This window comes from Paramormyrops kingsleyae, chromosome 1 (assembly GCF_048594095.1).
Source record: "Paramormyrops kingsleyae isolate MSU_618 chromosome 1, PKINGS_0.4, whole genome shotgun sequence".
NCBI classification, from domain to species: domain Eukaryota; kingdom Metazoa; phylum Chordata; class Actinopteri; order Osteoglossiformes; family Mormyridae; genus Paramormyrops; species Paramormyrops kingsleyae.
Window position 1 is genome coordinate 22718661 of NC_132797.1, and position 18192 is coordinate 22736852.

At 44.6% G+C, this 18192-nt stretch overlaps 1 protein-coding gene across 1 annotated transcript in view; it reads left to right on the forward strand.

The window, feature by feature from the left end:
- The first annotated feature begins 967 nt into the window (after positions 1 to 967).
- Positions 968 to 18192, forward strand: part of gli3 (GLI family zinc finger 3) — a 136177-nt gene continuing 118952 nt past the window's right edge. The window contains exon 1 of the mRNA XM_072711760.1: positions 968 to 1389. The gene's annotated coding sequence lies outside the window, so the exon portion shown is untranslated. The remainder of the gene's footprint in view (positions 1390 to 18192) is intronic.

An 18192-nucleotide genomic window follows, 5' to 3' on the forward strand; every position in this document is an offset into this window, starting at 1 on the left:
GTTCGTTTCAAATAACAAATACTTATATGCAAATTAACGTACTTTGTCTGATTGTCCACATTTCTTGTTAATGTATCTTCCTACAAGGTAAATTTTACATTTTAAAAACAGTATTCTTGCAGTTTTTAAAAGATGAATTAGCCATAATTGATGTAATAATGGATGTTTCAATCGCTGGCAAACAAAAACGTGAAGGAGGATCGGAAACATGAACTCCAATAGTAGTAGAGAAGCCCGCAAGGCAACAAAAGAGCAGCTCTTTGACAAGGACGCAACTCCATCAATTGTCACTTAACAGGTGCTTGATGTCGCTGTGACAGCTTCTTAAGTCGCACATCCAGAGTGACACAGGAGATTCTGCAAAGTGTACCTTCTCCATAAGCGTGTATGTCTCAATCGGGCTCGTATCTGCCCTGTCACGTTTTGCTTTGTCCAGAAAAAAATACACTAAGCAAAAATAGAAAATAAATAAAAAACAAAATACAATTAAATATAATGTAGAAAGTCCCAAAACATAGTTAATACACATCTTTATTTCTATTTTAATTTTTTCTGTGCAATTTGTAAAGTTTACCGAAACGTAAAAAATATTGCCAAGAAATTTAAAAACAAGTAAAACAGCTCTTGAATAACTTAAGACAACAGCTAGTCAATTGCGCGCATTAATTTTATGCGGCTTAATTCCTCCCAGCTTATTCTGAATGTCACAAACAATAAGACGAATAATCGTTTTGTGATTTTTTTCCCGGAGAAATCTGCTCTCTCTTGCCCCGCTCCTCAAGTCAAACCGCTGGGCTCGCCAATGTGATTACGGCCGCCTCACAAAACTATGCGGTGATTGCTGTGGAGCAGTAGGATCAGAGGGGGGGAAACGGAGAGAGGGAGGGAGGGAGGAAAGAAGAGAAGAGGGAAGAGACTGCGAGAGGGAGGGAGCGAGTGAGGGATCGATCCGAAGGGAGGAGTCATGCTAAGGAAAGCGCAGCTGGGGCTGCCGTACTCCTTCTCAACTAAAAACACACTAAATACAGTATCAACACTCCAGCCATACTATATATTAGTGCACATATATGTTTTTAGCCCTAAGGTGCGTCGGCAGGATCCGTGCCGTTTTTAGTCTATGCCGAGTCCAGCTTTCCAAGCGGGAAGGTGGAGAATAAGAGGCAAAAAGAAGGAGAAAAAAAAAACTTCTTTCGGCGAGCGGTTTCGGGACAGATTTTAGAAGTGAACTTCGCCAGAAGAGCGCAATCCTTTAGGCACGTCTTCGTCAAGCAGGAAAAGATATAAACTATTATTAACAATAAAGTAAGAGAAAGAAGACGAGAACGACGAGAAGGAAGGAAGAAAGAAAGAAGCACACAAGAAATAATAAAGAAAAGGCTCTCCGATCACGTAAGTCGCAGGAACACGATGGGTGTCGCTCCCGGAGCCACACGCGTCCTGGCACGTTAGAAAAGTTTCATAAAGCGGCTGCACGCTGTCACTTTAAAATAACCGAAATCAACTTTTCAGGCGTGCAAATGGGGCACGAAGCCCCGCACGACTCGGGCGCGACTCTGGAAAATAACTAACGCTCCTCAAACGCTAAACTACACTTTTCCAGAATAATTAACACTTTTTTATAACTACGCGCATTATTCTTAGGATGATTGCTAACGGGGCGAGAAAACACTAACTTTTTGTCAATGCAAAGTTAATGCTGTTTGTTTAACTTTTTAGTGCTCGCGGTTGGTTTCCATGCCTATTGTATGCTACAGTAAAGCGTCGATTTACACCGATGTGGGGAAAAAGTGGTTAAATGAAGAATATACCCGGTTTAACTAATAATAGTAATTTCGGGTCGATCGGACTTGCCTCATTATTGGAAAGGCAGGAACATGTGGTTAAAATAGTGGTCGCGCCACAAACGGTGAAAAAAGCAACTTACTGGAATTTGGCCCGAAGACGTGCAAAAGGGGGGAAATCTACATGTGATCATATTTCTGCTCCATTTCTCCGTAAGTCGTGACTGTTATCGATTAATTGCCAGCACTGATGGCGTTCATTTAGGGCCCAAGTTTTTTTTTTTATTGATTTGTAAACGAAAGTCCAGATTTATACGCGTAGAGAAGCGGCGGGAGTCCGAACTGGCTGCTTTGCATCGTTTAACTTTTCAACAGAAGTGAGTAGCGGAGGTAATTGATAAGATTTTGATAAGGAGGATGCAAAGATGCCAGTTTTTAAGGGAAACTTTATATACGTTTTAAGATGAAGTTGACAGTAGTTTTAAATGATATAGTTTAATCCCATGAGGTAACCGGTACAGGTTAATCTATATTCTTATCGGTTTTGCTTACTTTTATTATTGGTTCGATTAGCCTTTTAAATAAGGTGCATTAATAAGGCGCCGGTTTCATTTTTATGGGTATTTTTTCCTTGCCCTGTCATTTGGCAGCCTTGCGCTCCATGTGTAGATATTTGTTTTAAAAATGTCCTTCTGCTCTACGCCAGCTGTTCAGCATTGTATGTAGTTTGTCGGATTGAGGGTGGGTAACTGTTTGACCGTTTATTTCTCGGGTTTCATCCCCACGATACGGACCGTGAGAAGAGGGGGCTCGCAGCCGCGGGTCAGGCCTGTCGGCCCCCTTTAGCGATGGGTAATAATGACCTGGAACAAAGGCCAAAAGCGCAGAGCAATAAAAAAGTTAGATTCCAACAAACAGCATTTGGCGAATAATTTGTTTTTAAAAGGCACGATCTTTGGGTTACTTATTTTTCGAATTAAAACACACGCGCGGCAGACGGTACGGAACCTTTAATGACTTGGCCTTGTAGAGTATTTTAAAATTAAACGTTTATATTTTTTATATTCAGATTGCACAATTGTTGCAAAATATTTTTACATTTTTTAATTGTATTTTTTGTTTTAAAGAAGCTTACCTGGAAGGAGTAGATGAGCACGTTTAAAAATTGCAATGAATTACACTTCTAAGGAACAATTTAACAAATCCACTTCTTACCAAATCTATGTAGATTAGGCTACTTACATTGCTTTCATGCACCTTACTTGCAAATGGATGGCGGCTTTAAAATATTTAAGTATACAGGATTAAAAAAAGACCACAAATATTTTTACGTTCTTTTTATTTTTTTATATTGAAATAATTATTATTATTTTTTGCGCAGCATATATAAAGTGTATTTTAATTACAGTAATACATTTACGTAAATGTATTTAATTTCAGATGCATACTTCAACCAGTTAATGATAACACATTTTTCATTAAAAATGGACGGTGATTAACTTAAACGCGTCTGTCCAAGGCGCTTGTCATTCTTACCTATAAATCGTATTGAACTCATGTTAGAAAAAGTCTGTTAGCAGTGATTAAGCCCCCGCAACACCTGTCTGCTGTTTTATTTGCTAAATTTTAAACGAAAGTCTGGAGTTCCTATCCCAGTGAATCTCCAGAAGTTGCTCACAATCTTTTAACTACTCTTCGTAACTTAAAATATTCATTTCACAATTCCCTATGTTTGAGCGGATCTGTGAGATTTTCCACATAAAAGAAATTGGGTGTATCGTCTTTTTTAATGGCGTGATTTTTATGAATTGTGGAAATTTACCTCTATGAATGGGACATGTTCTGAATTACACAAAATTGGCCGTAAGAGTGTGTAGCAGGCGCTGGGAATGATACGCTCATTACCGTTGATTATATTGCTATGGAGTATGATTTAAATAAGCGGGCCTGTGTGGACGTGGGCGGAATTGCTTATTAATTCAATCACATTAAATATAAATGATATCTGATGGATGCATCCATCATGATGAGTAGCTACCCTGTTTCTCAGTGACCACAACACAGTTTCCGCCAAGAAGGGGTGTCAGATATGAAGATGGAGGCGTACTTTGCCCGAAAAGGCCGACTTAGTCAACCTTAGGAGGGAATCCAGAAATTCTGGAAGGATGAGAGATGTGTTCATCAAAAATTTCAGCGTTCTTGTGTTTCTCTCACTTTTTTGTGGGTACATTTTTTTTTTCTTTTTCATTCCAGATGCTTGCCTCTGCAAACACGCACACCACACTCGCGCACGCACACACACACACACACACACATACACAAACAGATTACCTTAAATCACAGTGGTGTAGAAAGCAAGGGGGAAACTTTCACAATAAAACAGTTAGTTAGATAGGAGCGGCAGTGAAACTTAATCTCCGTCACCTTAGCGTGGGGTGTTTGCATTCTGTGTGCCGGTGCAGAAAGGGTCGGGGGCAGCCACATCCCGCGGGGGCAGGCCGGTCGAGCGGGCCATGCGTCAATGAGTTGTGGCGGCGCGCGATCGACAGCGGGGGCCAGGCCTGGCTGCTGCTCACGTGGCTCACGTGCTGATAGAGGGGCTTCCTTTTTAATGATCCTTTTGGTGACACCCTACATGAGAATGTTACTGGGCACGGAATGTTACTGGGCATGGAATGTTCCGTCGTCATGGTGCCGTCATGGAGACATCATGAGTTTAAAAAACAAAAAAAGGTGGGATGATCATAATCGGCAAGACACGGCAAGGATCCGCAATTCCTTTTGGACTGGGGAACTTTCCGAGTAATCTTGCATTCACTGCATCTGATGTGACGGATTTGGATAGCTAGGTCATTAACATGTAATTTAAGAAACACACAGACATACATATATGTACACACACGTGTGCGTGTGCACGCACACAGGTCCAGTGCATATAGTGCTGCTGTGATATGCAAGTGGGTCTGTCCTCAGTGTCTAGTCCTGCAAACCAGTCGGTATTTTTTTTATAAAAATAAGGCACCACGTTAGATATACCATTTACACACCTAGTTGTAGTTTTACTTGTCACCATTGAGGCCCAGTGAATGAGGCGCGTGGTGAATATTAGGGACAGGCTGAGGCCTGGGGCGCCCTGTCTCCAAGCAGCCTGGCACGGGACCTGCCCCCCTACCGAAACGGCACCACAGTCGAGGAAAAGGGGGCGAAGAAATGAAATGTTACACTTTGATGATTTGTAACTTTGATATATCGACATCAAAAACGGGACAGATTGGGAAGCAAGATGGAGTGATTGGGGGGCATGCGGTAGTTCGTTTGGTGTGGGAGGGAGTCATGGCGATGGGGAGGTGTGGCGTGGTGTCTCATCGCATTTGCGTGGGGGTGGGGGGGATGATGGGAGCTGGGGTCCCCCCCCACCGTTAATCCCAGCGCCCGACTAGCCCTTTAGGGCATGGTACGGCCGCCCCCTTGCCGTTAGTGGATTAAATATGCTATGTGTTCCCCCCCCTCCACCACACTCCTGCACCTCCTGCCCTTGTAAGGCTGCTCCAGAGTGGGACTCGCCCACCCCCCCAGGCTGTTAAAGGCACCTTTGAGAGCTGCTGTCTTGGGAGAGTCACCAATGGTTAAGGGTTGGGCTGGGCTGGGGGGGGGTGCAGATAGGGGTAGCTGATGAGGAGAGTTGTGCCCTCGTAAAAACGTCTACAGACTTACCGCGGTTATCATTTTTGTTTGCTAGTTACAAGAAACCAGCAGCACGGGTTGGGGGGGGGGGGGGGTTGGCTTTACCAGCTTTTCGCAAAGCGGTGGTTTGTTTTCCCTGGCTCCCTCCTGGAAACTGGAACTGCCCACCGGACCCACCAATTAGTTCTGGGACCCGATGGAAGTGATCCGAAGTGGAGATGAAGGACGGTAGCTCTGGGGGTGAGGAGGTGGAGAAGTTGGGGGGAGGCACGCGCGATTTCTCCCAGCGAAACCATGAGAGCCGCTCGGGTCGACCCCATTTGTGTGCCTCTGAGGTCCCAATGTGACACATGACGGCAAGGTGAGTGTGATTGGGAGGGGGGTCCTCAAACTTAGGCCCTCGTCAGTGGGTTTGCAGACCGACCGTCACGTCCTGATAGCGCCTTTCCTTACATTCCGATTGTGTCGTCAGTCTGCGATATGTGACTTTCTATAAAGAGCTTATTATAAATATCTTCAGAGTTTATTACTAATCATATAATAATTGATACTTTATTGATACCCGTGGGGACATTGTCTTTACGTCTCCCCCAACTTTCTCTTTTTTTAAACTTCACTGTAGATGCACATTACAATATACATACGTGTATTTTGTGGCTCTAATAAATGGTAAAAATAAATGTATTATTTTGAATTTGGATCGTTAGTATAAAAGTAAGATTATCTTATGTAATAGTGCAAAGAAACTCATGCTAACAGTTATTATAAGTATAATATAGATTTATTTGTTTAAAGCCCAGCAAAATTACTGTCACACCTTGAAGGCCAGCAGTACGTTGTTTCATTGTGTTTCTTAGTATTTATTAATATTTGCATTCCATTGTAATTACTTCCAGCCGGCTGAAGTGGTCAGAAACTGTTCCGTCTTGGAAAATTGTGTGTGGAGAGTGGATCGTTTTGGGAATTTGGGGGGGTGGCATTTAAATGTCGATTTTAAAATCGTGGGGGTCAATGTGCGGCTAACCTTTCTGCTGTGTTTCCCCTCCTCTCTGCAAACATTTAGAGAGGAAGCCTGACCCCCCCCCCCCCCCCCAACCCCCCACCCCCACTCAACAACCCTAAAACCGGGCAGGTCTCCGCCCCCAGTGGCCCACGGCCTGCACCCCCCCGTGGGCGAACGCTAACGACGTTCCATTTTGTAGGGGAAAATAAGGTGTCTCATCGCGGGAAAACAAAGCGGGCATGCCTGCTGGAGCACATTTCCGGCCGGACCCAAGGACCCCTCTTTGTCAGCGCCGGCCATTTGAAGAGTAATCGTTTTTTTTTCTTCCTTTTTTCTGATGCAAAGCGTGCTGTTTTAAGGGGACGGTCTGCGGAGAGCGGGCCTGTCTTAACAATGCTCCACGGGGAGCCCAGAGCTGGGATTTCACCCCTCTGTTCCCCAGACAAAGCCCTGTTACTTACAGGCCGTGGGGGTGCAGGGGGGCGGGCTGGCCTAAGAGAACTTTTAAAGACTCCAGTAGTCCACTCGGAGGGGGGGCGGGCGACTTCTGCGGTTTTAAAGAACACCCATTTCCTGAGGTTTTTAAAGGACTCGATATACACTAATGCTTACTTGTTCATTTATTGCTATGCATTTATCCATTTTTGGATCTGTAGTTATTTATATATATGTGTGTGTGTATTTATATCTATATTTCGGTACATCACTTATAAAGATACAAGTAGTATGCACAAGTTACTCCTGAATTGGCAAGCAAAAGAAAAGATAATGGCTGTCGTGCTGCGTGCTCTGTCCGTTTTCCTGCTGGCTCCCTGACTTTCCTCTCAGATGTATCTTATTTGCAAAGCAGCAGCCTCGACTTATTAAGAATTCCCAGTATTTAGGCAGAAGTGGCCCCTGTGTGGCGTGCGGCGGAATCCCTCCGTGGGCCGCGGAGCGTGTCGCCGCAGCCGCTTGTCCCCTGGCGAGTGGCCGACGGCAAGGCCTCCATTTGTCAGAGGTATTGCAGTAAAAAAAAAAAATTTACCCAAGCGTTTCCCCCAGATCTCAGCCCAAACTCATCGACACGGTGCGAGCAGGACATTAGTCACTGCTGGTGCAGTGTAGCCCACAGGGGCCCAGTGGTGGGGGGGGGGCAGGGTGACTACAGCCCCCACCGGAGCATGGGTCCTGTGCACATCTGCCTCAGGGAGCGAGGAAGAGGAGGATAGACTGCTGGTACGGGGGGTCGATCTTACTTCTGAGCCCTGCCTGTACCCCCCCACGCTTGCCTCCCAAAGCGGCCCCCATAAGGAGCTCCACGCGGCAGGTCTCTGGGTGTGCTCCGTCGTCGCCCTGCATTTTAAGCACGGGTGTATCTAAACTCGATTTGGGGGGTGGGGAGGAAAGAGGTTGAATTATACCCCCAGAGATGCTAGGCATCTCAATTCTCCATCTGCTTCCCGGCTGTTTTTTTTTTCTTTCTTTAAAGATACTTGAACAAAAAACAAACGAAAGGCAAAATAAACGAAAGTGAGACAATAAATAAACAGCAGGTAGATTAGAGGAGTGAATTAAATCAGGAGTGCAGTGGGCCACCTATTTTTTTAATCGGTGAGGGAGTATGAGCTGTCCCCTTCCAGAAGGATCCAGAATGTTGTTTGGCATGGGTGGGGGGGTGTAGGGGATATCTGACGAATGGAACTGCAGAGGAACCTCTTAGCTTTTGGAATTATTTATAAAGTGTGGCTTTGTGTGGCTTGTTAAATCCCTGTCTTTTCCCATTATTTCTTATGACTCTACCTGCTCTCCCACGACTGCAGTCGGAACGGGACTCTCTCCCGCCTCTGTCACCCCCCAGCCAAGGGGCCTGAGTGGGGGGCAGGGTGGGAGGGTGACCCTGGGTGAAGGCAAAAACTTTGAGGTAGAGGGAGGCAGGATGACAGCACTCTCGAAGGATAAGGGTGTCTTTGCGGAGCTGATTTGGGGCATAAACTGCGGCTACGTACAATCCTGTCAATATGGAATTAAAGCTGGTGTCGCAAATCGGAATGCGGCTGCGAATCAGAACGAGGTTATCTGAATTGGGAGCTGTGAATTGGAATACAGTTACTGATCGGGAATTTTGAAAGATAAGATCATGTAATTTAATGTCACTTTTTCAATGTTATTATGATGATCATGTCAAACAAAAAAGATTGGTTCAGTAATGAAGTATATATTTTAAATATGAGTTTTTGAAATTGTATAGAGGATCAGCCAGTGGAAGGCTGAGTGGACAAGGAGGTTATTAACCAGGTCTGGGCTGTTGCATGACTAATTTAACACAAAATTTATTGAAATAGGCTGGATTGCAATTAGCACCCTAATGTATGCATATGACCGGGACACTTTATTGGTTAAACCATCCATCTGGGTTAGAGATCAATACTAACCAGTTTACCTTGGGCAATAAGCCACTTAAACTTGTTAAAACAGAAGTATTTATACGCAGCATCATTTTAGAATGTTTAGTGTGTGCTTGTGGGGGCCTCTTACAGGCATGTGTGTCACTTATACCTGCTTAATGTGCATGGGGAGAGGTTGGGGGGGGGGGGTTTCTTTGCAGGGGGCTGTCACAGTTCGCGACCAACCTGATGAGGAACACGAGACTGTGGCATTACTGCTGCAGCACAGAAGCCTGCCCCCCCAGCAGTTGTCCTAGGTTGCATCTACTGCACAGAAAGCTGCTCCCCTGTGCATCAAACCTCCAGACACCCCCAATATGAAAAAATGTCAGAGATCTAACATGGTTTCTTTTTGACCCGACCATGGTATGAGTCATATCTACCTTGACTTTGTCTTAGGCCCGGCATGCTATATACAGCGCCATAATCGTGCGCTAATTGCATGAAGGAAATAGCTCTGATTCTTGGAAAACCTTACTGAGTTGAAATGGAACAAGGTTTCCAGGTGATTACTGAGTTTTAGTTTCACTTTCACAACCATGTTTGTTGGGTGTGAATTTGTTTGCTGTGTCGGAAGTTGGCAACCATCGGTTAAAACGGTGGTTGTCGTCAGGGCATTTTGCGATGAACTTCTCAGAAGCCACTTGGATAACCAGCAATGTGCAGCCGAGCCCAAACATCTGGCCACCTACTGATGTCTGTGGGCCGTTCTCAATGGGCTCTGCCATGCTGGTATGTATATTTTTTTCCACGATGCAGTTTCTGGAAACAGGTCGTTTATTCGAGGCACCACATTTTTACATGTAACAACACGAGTCTTCCTGAGGCCTGTCTTGAGGCCAAAGTTTAAAAAAAATAAAATAAAGAATAACCCACAGGAATGTAAAATGTAGCCTAATTTCATGTGTAGGCCTTTACTAAGACTCTTAAACTGTTGAACCCTTCCAATCTGACATTGTTAGATGACAAATGATGTCATTATTATTGTAATTGTGTTTTTATGTCTTTATTGTTTCTTTATATTACTGTGACTTACTGGGCATTATACACGGTATGTGTTAGTGACTGAATAAAACCTTAGGCTTTAATATGTTTTTTGAAATAATTTAAAGTATTAAGATGATCTAGTCATACTGGAGATTCAGTATAGGGTCACAGTAAGCCTGGACCCCATCCAGGACAGTAGAGAGCCGAAGGCAGAGGATACCCTAGAGAGCCCAGTACATTAGAGTATCTAGTGGAAATCCATGCTAACTACTGTACACCTACATAGCTGGGCAGTGGGAGTCGAACTCCCAACCCTAGAGGTAACTATGTTATTAACCAAGCCAACATGCCACCCATATTAAGATGATTACTGCTATTCTTTTTCTTAACAAAACATGTATTACAGCGGTTTACAGCTGCAAGCATTCCTAGATCTGGAAATATATTTAAGGACCATGAAAACACCAAGGGAATGGCACTAGATTCCCTGAAGACATTTGAATGAGTATTTTGGATGGAAGTTCAGGTTCTTGCCCACTAAACCACCAGCGGGGCCGAGATCAGCTAAAGATAAAGTCTGACTCGTGGATTGTTCACAGGTGTCGGGTTCTTCCTCGGTGCCGGGACCCAGCCTGGCTGAGAGGCTGAGACTCTGCACTCCCATGTTTCTTTGGCCAGCAAGGGTCCGAAGGTGTGGAATGAGCAGCACTTGGTTTCGCAGACCTGACAGATAGACAGGGGTATGAAGATGTAAGGTTTGAAGGGCAGACAGTGTGCTGAAGAGGAGAGTCCTGGGAGTAATGACAGGTGAAGGGATGTAGTTGTTAGAGATGGGTCAGAGCTGGAGTTTGGAGGAGGGCATGTACAACAGCGGGTGGATGGGTGAGCAGGGAGGGGTGATGAGTAGAATAGGGGCGCTATGTGTGAGTTTCCAATGCTTTGGAGACCACAGACACATCTTAGAAGATTTATAAGGCTTCTATTCTGATTAAACTTAGTATAAGGAACAGAGGATTCGGTGGCTGAAATATGTTCTATTGCACAGCCAATTTCTACGGTCCCTTGATGCACCTATTAAAACTGCACCCTCCCAAGATGGCTGACTTTAACATTCCTTCAGGTGGAAGATGCAGCTTGTGGCCCCATAGAGAATTTGTACGGACTTTGGCACATTGTGGGTCTCGGTTTTGTGTTTGTAGTTGGTACTTTTATCCAAATTTTCATGCATAGACTGTAGGTACAGCTGAAAACCCACCCCTTAATCGTGACACGCATAAATCTGTCCCCGTGTGATTAAATGCGCTCCCATCGCCTATGCTTGCTCTAAAACATACGTTCCAACAAATCGCTTCATCTTGGAATTATGCCTATGTCAAGAGCAGTATAACTATGACAGCCTGTCTTTACACACCCCCCTCCCCCCACCGAAACAGCATCAAACGGCAGGGGAAGTATATCCTGGCCTTATTTGCACCCCCCCCCCCTAATCAGGTTTGTGGGGGGGCGACGAGATCCCGGGTGGGAATTAACAAGACATAATAACTTTGTGGCAAAGGGTATCTCCAGGAGTCTTTAAGTAAACATTAAGGATTCTTGAGGGAGAAGGGGCAAGAGGTTTGATAAATCGGCACGGTGCTGGGCTGGAATAATTTCTCACTTAGCCGTCCTAATGGGGCCGGTAATAGGGACTGCTTTGCCTGCCTGATTGCCTGTTGTGTTTGTTATTCAACATTATTGTTGCCCCATAGCTATTTAATGTAGCACGGGTGAGACTTGCCCGTCATTAATCACGGCTCCTCGTCTTCTTTCTGTTTGTCCGAGTGACAGTGAGAAGCCCTCGAAAAACATGTGACCGGGGCCAAAACCTTTACCCGGATTATCACTCTGACGGGAGTCTTCAGGGAGAATGCAACTTCTGTTAACGATGGGGCCGCCTCAGGCTCCATCTGTATTGTGGGTTAAATGTTAAAGCAGAGATCATGACGTCATGGCAATGGGTTTATAAACGGAAGGGTGTGGGTTCAAATCTCATGCAAAAATATTGCATAAATGTCCAAACAAATATATCCATCCATCCACCATCTCATCATTTTCCATACTGCTTTCTCCATTACAGGATCTGTGAAAAGCAGAATAAACATATAAATTTAAAACTATATATAAAACACATTACTGTATGAATCCCAGTCACTAATCACTTGTTTACTATTTAAAGTTTTTTGGTATAATATTTTTAACAGGTCTTGCTATCACCATGTTAGAAAAATGATCACTCTCCTCCCCTTTTTACATTCATCATAAAAAATAGCTTGTAAATCATATTTATGACCATATGGAGTTTTAAGGGAGATAATATTTACAGAAGCGCTTTTAGCAAAACGCTTTTGGCTGTAAGTAGCTGATGTCTGAGATGTGTTGACAGATTCATTTTTCCCCAACATGAGGGAGATGTAGCTTGTCTTTTTTTTTTTTAAAGTATTCCCGGGCTTTTTTTGAGGGGGGGGCAGAGCTGGTTCCGGCAACCTGATTCGGCTGACCGGCGCACAAAGGCATCAGCCTGCCAAGTCGCGCCAGCCCGGGAAGTAACTTTCTCCCGCCCGTTTTCCCGTCGGCTCCGAGGGTTGCTTGCGTGAGTTTTTCATCAGTAAAGGAATTCCTCCGCTCCGATTCATCTGCCCCCTTGTGTTCCTGCTTTTATTGAGGCTGTGCACACATGGGCACAAAGGGATGCGCGCTCGCACACGCACACAGATACGCGCGCGCGTGCGCGCACACACACACACACACACGCTCGCGCGCAGGATGCCTCAGCTCTTTTAATATGCGTCCCTGCTGGGAGTTTTCCGCGCTGCCTGCGCACCAGAGTCTCCGTGAATCCGCCCCCCCCAAAAAAAAACATGTAAGGAAGATCCCGACTGGGTATGCGAGTTTGCTTTGTGATTCATGTGTCTCCTGGTCACTTAACCCCATTATGGCAGGGAGTGGGGTGGTGGTGGTGCATTGGTGACTTTTCACGCTTTGGAAAAGGAAAGCTATTGCAGAATTATTGACACAAGCAAATACTTTTTAAATGACTTCTGTGTTTCGACAATACAACATTGACAGGTGGAGAGTAAGGAGGTTCAGGGGAATTAAAAAAATATTTATTAGTGCATCATTTTATGCAAAATAAATTGGCAAGCGTGCTCAAGAGACTTATTTGAACCCATAGATTTATTTTCAGCCTTGTATGGCAGAAAGAGCAGGGAAAATGCACTGATGTTGGACAATTTCATGGACTGGCTTTCCAAATCTTCCACGAAAAATTTGATGTCTAGTTCTGCTGGGGCTTGTGTTAAGTCCATCTTAGTGAAATATACACAGTAAAAAAGCTAGTTTTGTATATCTTATTATTTGATAGATTTTTGCAGATTTTTAGTTTTATATGTTTTATAAGAGTAATGAACCATTAGAAATAAATATTAAGCATCAAATTAAGGGATAAATGGTGTATAAATTATTTTCTTGAATCATCAGTTTTCCATGCAAATACGATTCTAATTCTTTGCATTATGAAAAAAATAGATTAAATTATGCAGTTATTTAATTGTGTAATTATGTATTCTGTAACTTCACATCAGTGTTTAACTGTAATTATAGAGTTTCGCGTGGTCACGTGACCTTCTGAACCATTATGCTTTCGGAAACGCAGATCATTGAGCATTTCAGGTATTTACACACGTTCGTTCGATGGATATTGTTGGTTTTTCGTTTAACCTGTTGGCGAGCGCCGCGCAGACCGAACGGGAGCTTCTTGAAGCATGACCCCCGTGTTTACACTAGGATTGTACCCAGATTAACTCATTAACAGAAATTGATCACATGTTATCTTCGCACTTTGCTGCTGATACTGCAGTGATCAGAGGGCAGATGCCCGAAGGGGTGACAGCCCCCCCTCCCCCCCACTGAGAATTGCAGGAATTAATGCGGTTTCCCCAGTGACATTTAGAAAAAGGAAAAGAAAAGAAAACGTTTCTAGAATTCTTCTCATTTCCTTTATCCTCTGATAGAGGTGTCATGTTCTCATTGGGAGTGATTTTTCTGCTCCTGATTGGCTACCTCCCCTTTAGTTTTTTCTTTGGGGGGTTAGTTAATTTATCGAGGTGTTAATTATTATTCTGCCTAAATTCTCAGTGTCAAGTGAATCCAGACGTTTTTTTTTTCCACGTCTGGATTTTGAAAGCCCTGGAAGACAATACAATCTGTGGTGACGGGATGGGATGGAAGACGGCAGCAAGCGTTTTCATCGCCTCAGCATTTTAATTCGGGGGCCCCCAAGTAAACAAGCGACAAACAAAAGGCGCAGGAACAAAACAACCCTCGACGGGTTAACCGTGAAGACTTGCGAGGACTCTGGAGGGTTATTGACACGCGAGTTTTGTATATATATATTTTTTTTACGTTATCTGCAGGGCAGCACAACCAAATGAGTTTTGTAAGCATTAAGATTACATCATGTCTGTTTGTTACCCAGGAATGTAAGATGTTCTCGCCTCATTCCGCTGTAAAATACACCCGGTCCCACACCGGTTCTCAAAGCATCTTAAGTGGAAAGGTCTGGGAAATGCAGACCCACACAAGGATAATCTTATTAGAGGCAGTGCAGCTCTTCTGAAGGGTTGGTGCTACACAATCACACACTTGCCCTTGAAAAAGACCAAAGGAGGATTTCCCCTCTGATTGCCCCCCCCCCCCCCCCCCCCCCGAAAACATTTCATGATTTCTTTGAAATATTCCTCTCCGTGGAGTACCAAGAGAACCTGCAAGGTTCTAATGTTAGGGTTGAAGGGGGGATGAGCACCATGCTGGAGGGTTTGAGGGGATTCTCCTTGAAGAACAAAGCATATGGTTCAAGCAGGGGTAAAATGGCGGGTTTGGTACTACTCACAGCCCCCCTGTGGTTGTATGCATTAGGTTGTTGGTTCGATCCCTCACCATATCCTGGTTTCTGCAGTTCAGGTTGGTCATCGCTGTCTCTCCTTCCTACTTCTGCATTTTCTACGTCCGAGGCCTCGGTATGAGAATCCCTCAATCACGGTTTCTCAGCTGGTGGGTTGAGACCCAAAAGTGGGTCGTGGAGTGTGTGGTAAAAAAAATATTACTTAATTTTTTTTTTGCAGTGTTCTGTTATGGGTTGGCACCCTGTCTTGGGGTGTTTCCTGCTTTGTTCCCCTAATTTCTGTGATAGACTCAGGAACTCCGCGACCTTGCATAGGATTAGCAGGTATGGAAAAGTGATGGAAGTCAGACTTCATTTGTGTTGTAACAGTGAATGAAGGCATTGTGCTACTGATACTGCACTATATACCTTTGGTAAAATGGTTTGTGACATAATAACCAAGGAAAAATGTGGCTCTTGAGGCAAAACCAGTTGAGAAGCAGTGCTCTAAATGGACTGAGAGTTGCATTTTCCACATCTAACACATAGATGAGGACTGGAAGGCTAAGAGGGTAAACACCCTAGTTAACAACAGGAAGACCAGGGCGGAGTGGATAATGAGTCTCCAGCTCAATACCATACAGCCTGCTGTGTCCAACTGCATGTAATCGCATATCGTCCATCCATCCAGGCTCACAGTGAACCCAGGGCACAGGGGGCCAAGCCCTAGGTGGGATGCCAAAACATCACAGCACATTCTTATGCACAATAACACGCTAGGGACAAATTCAGTGCTCTGTCCAATTTTAGAGAGGCAGTCCAACGCTTTCCTCAGAGAATAGTGAACATTCTGGAAGGTTACCAGAACATCTGCGAAAGGTGTGATACCTAGAAGGACTATGGAAGGAGAGATGGATAGGCTCTAGGTAGACAGGACTAGGAAAGATATGTATGTACGGCCCCGAAGGCCGCCCCCTAGGGGGAGAGTGGACACCCTACAGGACTAGGAAAGATATGTATGTACGGTCCCAAAGGCCGCCCCCTAGGGGGAGAGTGGACACCCTACAGGACTAGGAAAGATATGTATGTACGGTCCCAAAGGCCGCCCCCTAGGGGGAGAGTGGACATCCTACAGGACTAGGAAAGATATGTATGTACGGTCCCAAAGGCCGCCCCCTAGGGGGAGAGTGGACACCCTACAGGACTAGGAAAGATATGTATGTACGGTCCCAAAGGCCGCCCCCTAGGGGGAGAGTGGACACCCTACAGGACTAGGAAAGATATGTATGTACGGTCCCAAAGGCCGCCCCCTAGGGGAAGAGAGTGGACACCCTTGTCCAGGAATCCAGCCTCGCTCTCTCTGTCTTGGTATGTTCCGGTCTCTCTGCAGATGTGTGTCTCACCCCCAGCGTGCGCATTTGTCTCCCAGAGCAATCACATTTCCCGAAGACAGAATTTGTCATCTTATTGGCTAAATTCCCATGATGCTTGGACTTCGAGAGGACTGATAAAAAGTGTTTTTCTCTCTTCCCAACGTTACCTACATGCCATCACACCCCTCCCCCCAACAGTGAACGAAAACAACAGTAGCAGTAATTCCACAAAAGAGCCCCCCCCCAACCCCCCACCCCATTCTAGAGGCACCTGGAGTAATTTCCTTGAAATCTAAACGGATAAAAACCCAAATTAGAGCCAATCACGGGGCCTTGCATTTTTGTCTTTCCATGGCTGTCGAGCGAGCAGACCTTCCCCCACGGCCTGCTCCCTTTAACGTGCTCCCACGGCCACTGATAACCGTCATTTGGTGAATCTGCGCAGCCGCTGATGTAATGATGATGAATGCGACTGCGTTGCCTGCCCAGGATCCCCCAGGAATGCTTTCCGCTTTGGCGCCCCCCCCCACCCCCATGAAATGAGCACAACTACAGTAGTGTTTCATCACCTCTCTGTCTTTCCATGGGAGGGGGTCGAAACAGACAAGCACAAAGACGTGTATATGTACATATATACACACTTACTCGAGACCCATAGACACTAGTTCATATATGCTGGGATTTCAATTTATTCTGACTTATGTGTTTAATTTAAAAGATAGATTTTATTTCATATGGAATTTTATATCTGATTCAGATGTATTACCCTTCTAAAAAAATGTACAATAGATTTTAGATTTTATCTTTAAAATAGGGCAGTGTGTGTCTTAGCAGCTCGATATGTTTTGCCTGTGATCGGAAGGTCACCAGTTCAAATCCCAGGGTCGGCAGAGTCACCAATGGGGCCCTGAGCAAGGCCCTTAACCCCAGTTACTCCAGGGACTGTCTGACCCTGCTTTCAATTGTTTGTCACTTGGGACTAAAGCATCTGTTAAATAAATAAGTTGCTGTAAAACCTCCAGCTTTCCTGTAGGTGACTCAGTGCTGTGCTGTTGAGCCCTTGAGTAAAGCCCATAACCTCCAACTACTCCAGGGACCGTCTGTCCCTGCTTTTTCAAAACATGTACGTTGCTTTGGATAGGACCATCTGCTGAATGAGTTAAATGCTAATTTCAACAAAAAAAGTGAGATGAATAAACAAATTCCAGCGTTTGATGGTCTTTTTAGAGGTGAGCGAAAGTTTCCTTTAGTCTTTTTTTTTTTGACTTTGATATGCTCCGTCAGTAACTGACTTTAAACTTTAAGGCTTTTGTCTGCAAAGCGTGTAATTTATGCAAAATTGATTTGTGTAATGTGCTTAAAATGGGGAACGTTATTACGCGCGGATCAAAATGAAGTATGTAAAAACCTGGTTCGTTTCACTTTCACTCTGAGAAGACCCTGTTCTCATCAGCCTTGTGTTGTTTGCAGTAAATACCTGTGAGGCGTGATTTTTAAAGTCCCACAAAATTTTTCAAATCATATGTTTTGTAAATTTAAATGCAAGTATTTCAGATGCAAATGTTGATTTTTGTTTTACAAATTAGAATTTGGTTGCAGTGTAATAATGCTCAAACTGAAATTTAAGTAGTATTTTTTTAATGAATCGTGGGAGGAATATGAGACAGCAGATAAGCATGGTAGCCGAGTGTAACAGAATCTATGGGTCGGAATTACATGGAAGGTTCTGGAATTGTTGTGGAATTGCAGGCATGAAAATGCAAGTTTTCCAGGGGGGCACAGAAAGTATACACCTGCAGGATGGCTTAGGGCAGGGGTTCAGTGGGGGGGGGGATTAAGTAGAGAATGGGCCTGGATTTAATTGCAGCTCTGAAAATGTGGCCTTGCTTTGAGAAATACAAAAGGGGGTCAGCCATGCTTGAGTAGCTCAGGGCTGTGAATATTTGCTGTACCAAAGGAATGTTTGTGTCCCCCCCCCCACGCCCCCCATCCTCCACTCTTTCCCGCCTCCCCCTCCCTC